Here is an 8,604-nt window from a genome sequence, read left to right as displayed (position 1 = left end):
CCCGAAACTCCAGCAATGGGGAAGTGGTGGGGGTTGCTCTCTTGAGGATTGCAGCTGGCTAGGGGCAGAGTCAGCTCTCCTGCTCTTATGCCCTCAGGGCCAGCTCTTCCACAGTGCTCAGGTGAGGGGTAGGGTGCAGCCCTCAGACCAGGGGCATCTCCCAGGCCTTTGGTGGTTACAGACCCCTGCTACTGTAGGGCCACCCATTCCCTCTCTCACCCTCCTCCTGCCCCGTCCCCTGTGGCAGCATAGACCAGGACCCCATCATGGTCCTAGGTGGCATCACTAGCCACTCACATCAGGCTGTGCCTCACTCCACATTGTGCCTATGTCCTTCTGTTTCTCTTTCTCTTCCACTTTCCCACCACTTATTTGCTCCTTTTAGTGGCACCGGGGTCTTTGAGTGTCTGAGGTTGTCTCAGAAGTGGTTTCATGAGTGCTTGTGCATTATGGCACCTGGTAGGGATCAGTTTGGGCATGGTCTGCACCACCACCCCCTGGTCTGTGTGGTGCCAGACTGGTGGTCATCTCAGGCTAACTCCCTATCAGACCCCATGGCACCAGACTGGTGGTCATCTCAGGCTAACTCCCTGTCAGACCCCATGGCACCAGACTGGTGGTCGTCTCAGGCTTGCTTCTCATCCAGAGCCAACGGTCCCAGCCGGGCTTCTTCTAGACTCCAGCTCACCCCTCAGCCTGGGAGCCAATCCCTGCCTGCACAGTACCAAGGCACTGGATTAGTGGTCCTCTCAAGGTAGCCCCCTGTCCAGGACCCCTGGTGCTGGACCACCTCAGGCTTGCTTTTTCTCAGGGGATGTCAGGTTACCTACTGATCACTCAGATGTTCACAGGTCAGAACAGAGACATAGCCTTTCTTCTCTGTGCCACCTACTGACATACATGGACACACACACCAGCCGCTACTAGGGGAAGAGTGTTTTTGTTTTTTGTTTGCTTGTTTGTTTGTTTTTTTATATTAACGAGAGAGAGAGAGAGAGAGAGAGAGAGAGATATTCAAAGTAGTTTTAATTCATCTTTTCATAATGGCTAAAGGGGTTGAAACCTTTTTCAAATATTTATTTGAAATAAGTTTTTTGCTTCTTTTGCAATCGGTTCATTTCAGCAGCCCTTTTTGTAACTGGAAAGTTCGTGAGGGTGTTAGTTGGGTTCTTGTAGTTCTTTACATAGTTCTGTCCTCCCTTTGAGAGTTGACAAGGATTTCCCCCCTAATCTGTAGTCTGGCTTTTACCTGTGATTCTTTCTAGTGCTTTTTCAATGAATGTTGTCCCATTTGTCAGCTCTTGAAGGTGACCTCATGGACCACTGCAGACCTTTACCGGAAGTGCTTGCCTCTGTGGGGACCTTGAAATGTTCCCCAATCTTGTCAGTCACAAAGTTTCCCAATCTTGTCAGTCTTGTTCTTAAGAACTTTAATCCACTTTGAGATTTGTGAGTGTGTGTGTGTGTGTGTGTGTGTGTGTGTGTGTGTGTGTGTGTGTGTGAAAGATATAAATCTAATTACATTCTCCAGCCGTGGTGGTGGAGATGATGCACTTTGGTAGCTGCCGCTGAGCGGTTTTCTTCCGGGGCCCTCTGATCTACTCCAGGATAAGTCTGTGCCAGCACAATGCTTTCTATTGCTAGGGCTCAGAGGCTCCGTGAGGCCTGGCGTTGAGTGAGCTCTACTGATCGACCTGTCCTCACCTCCCCAGCACTGGGACTATGGATGCAGAGCTTGGTGTGGATGCTAAGGACTCCGATCTTCATTCTTGCTAGCACTTTGTCTGCCGAGGCATCTTTCCAGCACCCTCTTGAGGGCGTCTTTACAAAAAACATGTAGAGACTTTGTTTTCTAGTTTTACATATTGGGTGTTCTAAATGCCTTTTTTATCTGGATGGGCATCTCTCTCCTCAGACATGTGGAAATGTCTGTCCTGAGTCTGTGCACAATTTTATTGCTCTGCCTCTGTCCTTGACTGTGTGTTCTAATTGCCACATCTTGTCCTCCAGCCCCGATATTCTGTTCTCTCCATCACCCATCCTATGGATGAGGCTTCCCACTAAACTTTTTATTTAACTTACTGAAAACTTCATTTATAGAATTTCAGATTTTTTTCAGTATTTCTATATCTTTATAGAATTCCGTTTTTACATCCTATATACCCTTTATTCTATTTTTTTGTCTTCTCTTGGAATTCAATAAGAGTTTGAGTCCTCTGTGATTTTTTGAGCACATTTAAGATAATTATTTTGAATTCTTTGTCTTAAATTTCATCAACTACACTCTTATTGGGGGCTATTACTTTGGGATGGGGAATTTTTAGAGGACACATCGCTTTTTCAAGTCTCTTATGTGTTTTTAAGGTGGGGGTGAAAGGATGTTCTAGAAGGATGGATGCTGTTTTGTCCGCTAAGCCTGTCTTGACCTGGAACTTTGAAGGGTACATCAGCAAAAATGAGTGTTTATTCTTTATCCTTTGTGCTGTTGTCAATATAGTTAGAGTCAGATTTGGGGCCCTGGAAGCCCCAACAAGCTAGACTCACCTACCTTCTTCAGTGAGCCAGTTAAAGAGACAAGGAATGGTGCAAAGCCCAGAGATTTATTTTGTGTGGTCACATTGGGAAGAGGAGCAAAGAGGTTCAGTAAACTCCTCCCTTATTTACCCTTAGGTTTAAATAAAAGGCTGCTGTGTACAACTAAGCAGTCCTGGTCAGGGGGCTTCCATCCAATATGGACCCATTAATGTCTCTGTTTCTGTCTTTTTTGCAAGGTGCTCTGATGTATTGAAAGAATGGCATAACATCTCTTTTTGTTGCAGTAAATATCCAACCCCAATAAGCTTGTGTAAAAAATACACAGCCCAGTTATTATTTTACAAACTGTAGGCCTAGATTGGGCCCATCTACCACTACACTGCTCTATTCCCCAGCTATGAGATCCCTTGCTATTTGCTGTTCCTCTAGGCCATGTGGTTCTGCTCCATCTTCCTTCCACCTCTTCTTCCTCTGACCTTCCCCTTCCCTTCTTCCACTCTTCGACTGGTTAGAATGGGGAGAAGGTTCACATGAAATCCACTCCTCATAGGGGCAGCCCCTCTTGAGGATGCAGAATTAACATCAGAGTACAAATAGCACCAAGGCAACCTACAACACTCTTTCCTGGAGTCACTCTGGATACCCACCATGTTCCCCTCCCCCTGCTTTCCTTTTCCCAGCATGAGATTCAAGGGAAACGACAACGCCTTGTGGTACACTGTCTCAAAAGTTGTATAGTCAAAGAGATGGGCACAAGTCTCCTTAGGATATCTTCATTCCTGTTAGAATGCTACAGAACCTTCTTCTTGGTCGGACTGTAAGAGTTCACGTCTTCATATTCAGTCAAGCAACAGCAGGAGTCAGAGAGTGCAGAGTGGCCAGCAGTCTCACTAGTGAAGAATCCTGCCTGAAGCTCAGGTGATAGGATGTTAAGTCTAGATTTGGAGTCTGACCACAGTTGCTGGTCCAGAATCCTGGCTTTATTGAGATCATGTGCTATTTTCCTTTCATGACAGATAGGGACTTTAGACTTTAATTGGATATTACCAGCCACATTCAAAATCATTGGCCACAAGCAGTCAGAACAACAGATGTGCTCATGGCTGACAGTTGTAGTGCCAGTGTGAGCCATCTTGTCAGAGATACCAGTTCTAAGGAAAGCCTTTCTGGTCACTTCTTGAATCTCTGTGCAAAAGAGATGATGCAATGTATGTCCACTTCCTCTTAGACACTGGGCTGTGCTGTAAAAATGGAAGTGCCCTTCTTTTTACCAATGGTAGCAGCAGATCTCTGTGTGAAGTCCAGAAACAGGACATGGATGCCACCCAACTCACATCAACATCTCGTACTGGGTTGCTGAGGTCTTCTTCCACTTGGCCTGGACAGCAGGGAAGCTCACAGCTGTGAGGAACACCATAGGCTCAATATGAGGTACTGGGAAGACTTTTAAAAGTGAAACTCGGACTGGAGAGATGGCTCAGTGGTTAAGAGCACTGACTGCTCTTCCAGAGGTCCTGAGTTCCAATCCCAGCAACCACATGGTGGCTCATAACCATCTGTAATGGGATTCAGTGGCCTCTTCTGGTGCGTCTGAAAACAGCTAATATAAATGATGTATATGTGTTTGTTTATATGTATATGCATATGCATAAAATCAATCTTTAAAAAAAGATAAAAGTGAAACTCTGATAATAATCCCCAGTGGGAAAATAAGCAAGAACACCCAGGAAAACACTGAGAAGCAAAAGCTGGGAAGAGGGACTTGGATTAGTCAATGGTTAGTCGGATTAGTCAAAGCTTCTAAAGTAAGATCAGTGGTGTGATGTGAGACAGAGAGGCCAGCAGAGCTAGGGTGAAACCCTCAGAAGGGAACTGAGTACACTTGGCAGTTCCCTGCAAAATAAAAGTGTTGTCTCCACTCATCCAGGCGAAGATGGACTTTCACTAGAGGGTGTTGGGCTAACTGATATCCAGCTGCCTCTCATTATACAAGTGAATGCATTATAAATAGACCACCTACTGGGATTGGATAATAAAATCACATACACTACAGGGGAGAAACAGGTGACATCCTCTATGATTTGGACATGGGAGATTTTCTAACTAGGTTCCAAACCTCAACTTCAGGAACAGTAAGAAGTCTGGTGTGGCAGTGCACACCTTCAATCCCAGCCCTTGGGAGGGTGAGGCAGATGGATCTCTGTGAGTCTGAGGTCAGCCTGCTCTACAAAGTTAGTTCCAGGAGAGCCAGGGCTGTTACACAGAGAAACCATGTCTTGAAGAAACAACAACGAAACAAACCAACAAAAGGAGTGATAGACATGATATCACAGGCTGAGCAGAGGAAACCGAGCCACGGTATCACCAAAAAGACAAAAGGCAACTGAAAAGCTGGGACCCTGTCCCATTAATGTGTCAAGCTGAGGAGAGATACCTCCTGCGTTGAGGATACAGCAAGGCACAGTGAATGAGTGCCCTTTAGAAATAATAGGAAAGTCATATACACTACAAGATCCAACTTTGACGGAAGTCATTAAGAGCGGTTGTAGATACTGGGTAACCGAGTGTCTTAGTTAGGGTGTGAACAGGCACCATGACCAAGGTAACTCTTATAAAAACAACATTTAACTGGGGCTGGCTTACAGGGTCAGAGGTTCAATCTATTATCATCAAGGCAGGAGAATGGCAGCGCCCAGGCAGGAATGGTTCAGGAGGAGCTGAGAGGTCTGCATCTTCACCTGCAGGCCTCTAAGGGGAGACTGGCTTCCAGGCAGCTAGGACTGGTGCATTAAAGCCCACAGCCATAGTGACACAGGCACTCCAACAAGTCCACATCTCCTAATAGTGCCGCTCTTTGGCCCAAGCATATACAAATCATTATATGGACCCACCTGGGTGCCTGTGCAGGGCAGCCCCCCTTTTTATAAGATTTTTTTTACTGCTTATTTTATTTATTTACATTTCAAATGTTACCCCTCTTCCTGGTTTCCCCCCACAAAACCTCCTATTCCATTCCTCTCCCCTCCTGCTTCTGTGAGGGTGCTCCCCCACCTACCCACCCAATCCTGCCTCACTGCCCTAGCATTCCCCTATACTGGGGCATTGAGCCTTCACTGGACCAAGGGCCTCCCCTCCCACTGATGCCAGATAAGGTCATCCTCTGCTACATATGCAGCTGGAGTCATGGGTCCCTCCATGTGTACTCTTTGCTTGGTGGTTTAATCCTTGAGAGCTCTGGGCTGGGGGTCTGGTTGGTTGGCATTTTTGTTCTTCCTATGGGGTTGCAAACTTCTTCAGCTCCTTCAGTTCTTTCTCTAGTTCCTCCATTGGGGAGTCCATTCTCAGTCCAATGGTTGGCTGTGAGCATCCGTCTCTGTATTTGTCATGCTCTGCACAGCCTCTCAGGGGACAGCTATATCAGGCTCCTGTCATCATGCACTTCTTGGCATCTGCAATAGTGTCTGGGTTTGGTGACTGTATATGGGATGGATCCCCAGATGGGGCCATCTCTAGTTGGCTTTTCCTTCAGTCTCTGCTCCACACTTTGTCTCTGTATTTCCTCCTGTGAGTATTTTGTTCCTCCTTTACATTTTGGTCTTCCTTCTTCTTGAGCTTCATGTATTCATTCATCGTATCTTGAATATTCCCAGTTTTTGGGCTAATATCCACTTGTCAGTGAGTGCATACCATGTGTGTTCTTTTGTGATTGGGTTATCTCACTCATGATGATATTTTCCAGTTCCATCCATTTGCCTAAGAATTTCATGAAGTCATTGTTTTTAATAGCTGAGTAATACTCCATTGTGTAGATGTACCACATTTTCTGTATCCATTCCTCTGTTGAAGGGCATCTGGGTTCTTTCCAGCTTCTGGCTATTATAAATAAGGCTGCTATGAACATAGTGGAGTATGTGTCCTTATTATATGTTGGAGCATCATTTTGGAATATGCCCAGGAGTGGTATAGCTGATCCTCAGGTAGTACTATGTCCCATTTCCTGAGAAACCTCCAGACTAATTTCCAGAGTGGTTGTATCACCTTGAAATCCCACCAACAATGGAGGAGTATTCCTCTTTCTCCACATCCTCGCCAGCATCTGCTGTCACCTGAGGTTTTGATCTTAGCCATTCTGACTGGTGTGAGGTAGAAATTAAGGTTTGATTTGATTTCATTTCTCTGATGACTAAGGATGTTGAACATTTCTTTAGGTTCTCCATGACCATTCAGCATCCCTCAGTTGAGAACTTTTTTTTTAGTTCTGTACCCCACTTTTAATAGGGTTATTTGATTCTTTATTATTTGAATGTTATTTCACTGTTTATATAGTGGATTACATTGATGAATTTCTGTATATTGGACCATCCCTGCATTCCTAGGATGAAGCCTAATTGATTATGATGGATGATCATTTTGATGTGTTCTTGGATTCTGTTTGTGAGCATTTTATTGAGTATTTTTGCATCAATATTCATGAGGGATATAGGTCTGAAGTTCTATTTCTTTGTTGGGTCTTTGTGTGGTTAAGGTATAAGCGTAAGTGTGGCTTTATAGAACGAATTGAGCAGTGTTCCTTCTGTTTCTATTTTGTGGACTAATTCAAAGAGTATTGGTACTAGGTTTTCTTTGAAGGCCTGATAGAATTCTGCACTAAACCCATTTGGTCCAGGGCTTTATTTGGTTGGGAGAATTATCATGACTGCTTCTATTTCTTTAGGGGTTAAAGGACTGTTTAGATGGATTATGTGATCCTGATTTAACTTTGGTACCCAGTATCTGTCTAGAAAATTGTTCATTTCATCCGTATTTTCCAGTTTTGTTGAGTATAGGCTTTTGTAGTAGGATCTGATGATTTTTTAATTTCTTCAGTTTTTGTTGTTATGTCTCCCTTTTCATTTCTGATTTTGTTAATTTGTATACTGTCTCTATGCCCTCTCAATAGTCTGGCTAAGGCTTTATCTATCTTGTTGATTTTCTCAAAGAATCAGCTTATGGTTTTGTTGATTCTTTGTATAGTCCTTTTGGTTTCTACTTGGTTGATTTCAGCCCTGAGTTTGATTATTTTCTGCCATCGACTCCCTTTGGGTGTATTTACTTCTTTTTCTTCTAGAGTTTTTAGGTGTGCTGTCAAATTGCTAGTGTATGTTCTCTCCAGTTTCTTTTTGGAGGCACTCAGAGTTATGAGTTTTCCTCTATAGCACTGCTTTCATTGTGTCCCATATTTTTGGTTATGTTGTGCCTCCATTTTTATTGAATTCTAAAAAGTCTTTAATTTCTTTCTTTATTTCTTCCTTGACCAAGTCATCATTGAGTAGAGCATTGTTCAGCTTCCATGTATATGTGGGCTCCCTGTTGTTTTGTTGTTATTGAAGACCAGCTTTAGTCCGTGGTGATCTGATAGGATTCATGGGGTTATTTCAATCTTCTTTTATCTGTAGGGCTGCTTTGTGACCAATTATATGGTCAGTTTTGGAGAAGGTTCCTTGAGGCGCTGAGAAGGAGGTGTATTCTTTGTTTTAGGATGAAATGTTCTATAGATATCTGTTACATCCATTTGGTTCATAACTTCTGTTAATTTCACTGGGTCTCTGTTTAGTTTCTGTTTCCATGATCTGTCCATTGATGAGAGTGGGGTGTTGAAGTTTCCCATTATTATTGTGTGAAGTGCAATGTGTGCTTTGAGCTTTAGTAAAGTTTCTTTTATGAACGTGGGTGCCCTTGCATTTGGAACATAGGTGTTCAGAATTGAGAGTTCATCTTGGTGGATATTTCCTTTGACCAGTATGAAGTGTCCTTCCTTATCTTTTTAGATAACTTTTGGTCTTTTGGTTGAAAATCCATTTTATTCGATTTTATTCTTTCTTTCTTTTCTTTCTTTCTTTTTTTTTTTTTTTTTTTTTTGGAGGTGGGGACTGAACCCAGGGCCTTGCGCTTGCTAGGCAAGCGCTCTACCACTGAGCTAAATCCCCAACCCCTTATTCGATTTTAGAATGCCTACTTCAGCTTGTTTCTTGGAACCATTTGCTTGGAAAAAGTTTTTCCAGCCTTTTACTCTAAGGTAGCATCTGTCTT

At 43.7% G+C, this 8,604-nt stretch overlaps 1 pseudogene; it reads right to left on the bottom strand.

Moving 5' to 3' along the window:
* Positions 1 to 813: 813 nt before the first annotated feature.
* On the bottom strand, positions 814 to 934 carry LOC116897609 (annotated as a pseudogene).
* Between the last annotated feature and the right edge of the window lie 7,670 nt (positions 935 to 8,604).

Source organism: Rattus rattus, chromosome 3, assembly GCF_011064425.1.
Source record: "Rattus rattus isolate New Zealand chromosome 3, Rrattus_CSIRO_v1, whole genome shotgun sequence".
Classification (NCBI taxonomy): Eukaryota; Metazoa; Chordata; class Mammalia; order Rodentia; family Muridae; genus Rattus; species Rattus rattus.
This window is presented reverse-complemented; position numbering and strand designations above follow the sequence as displayed.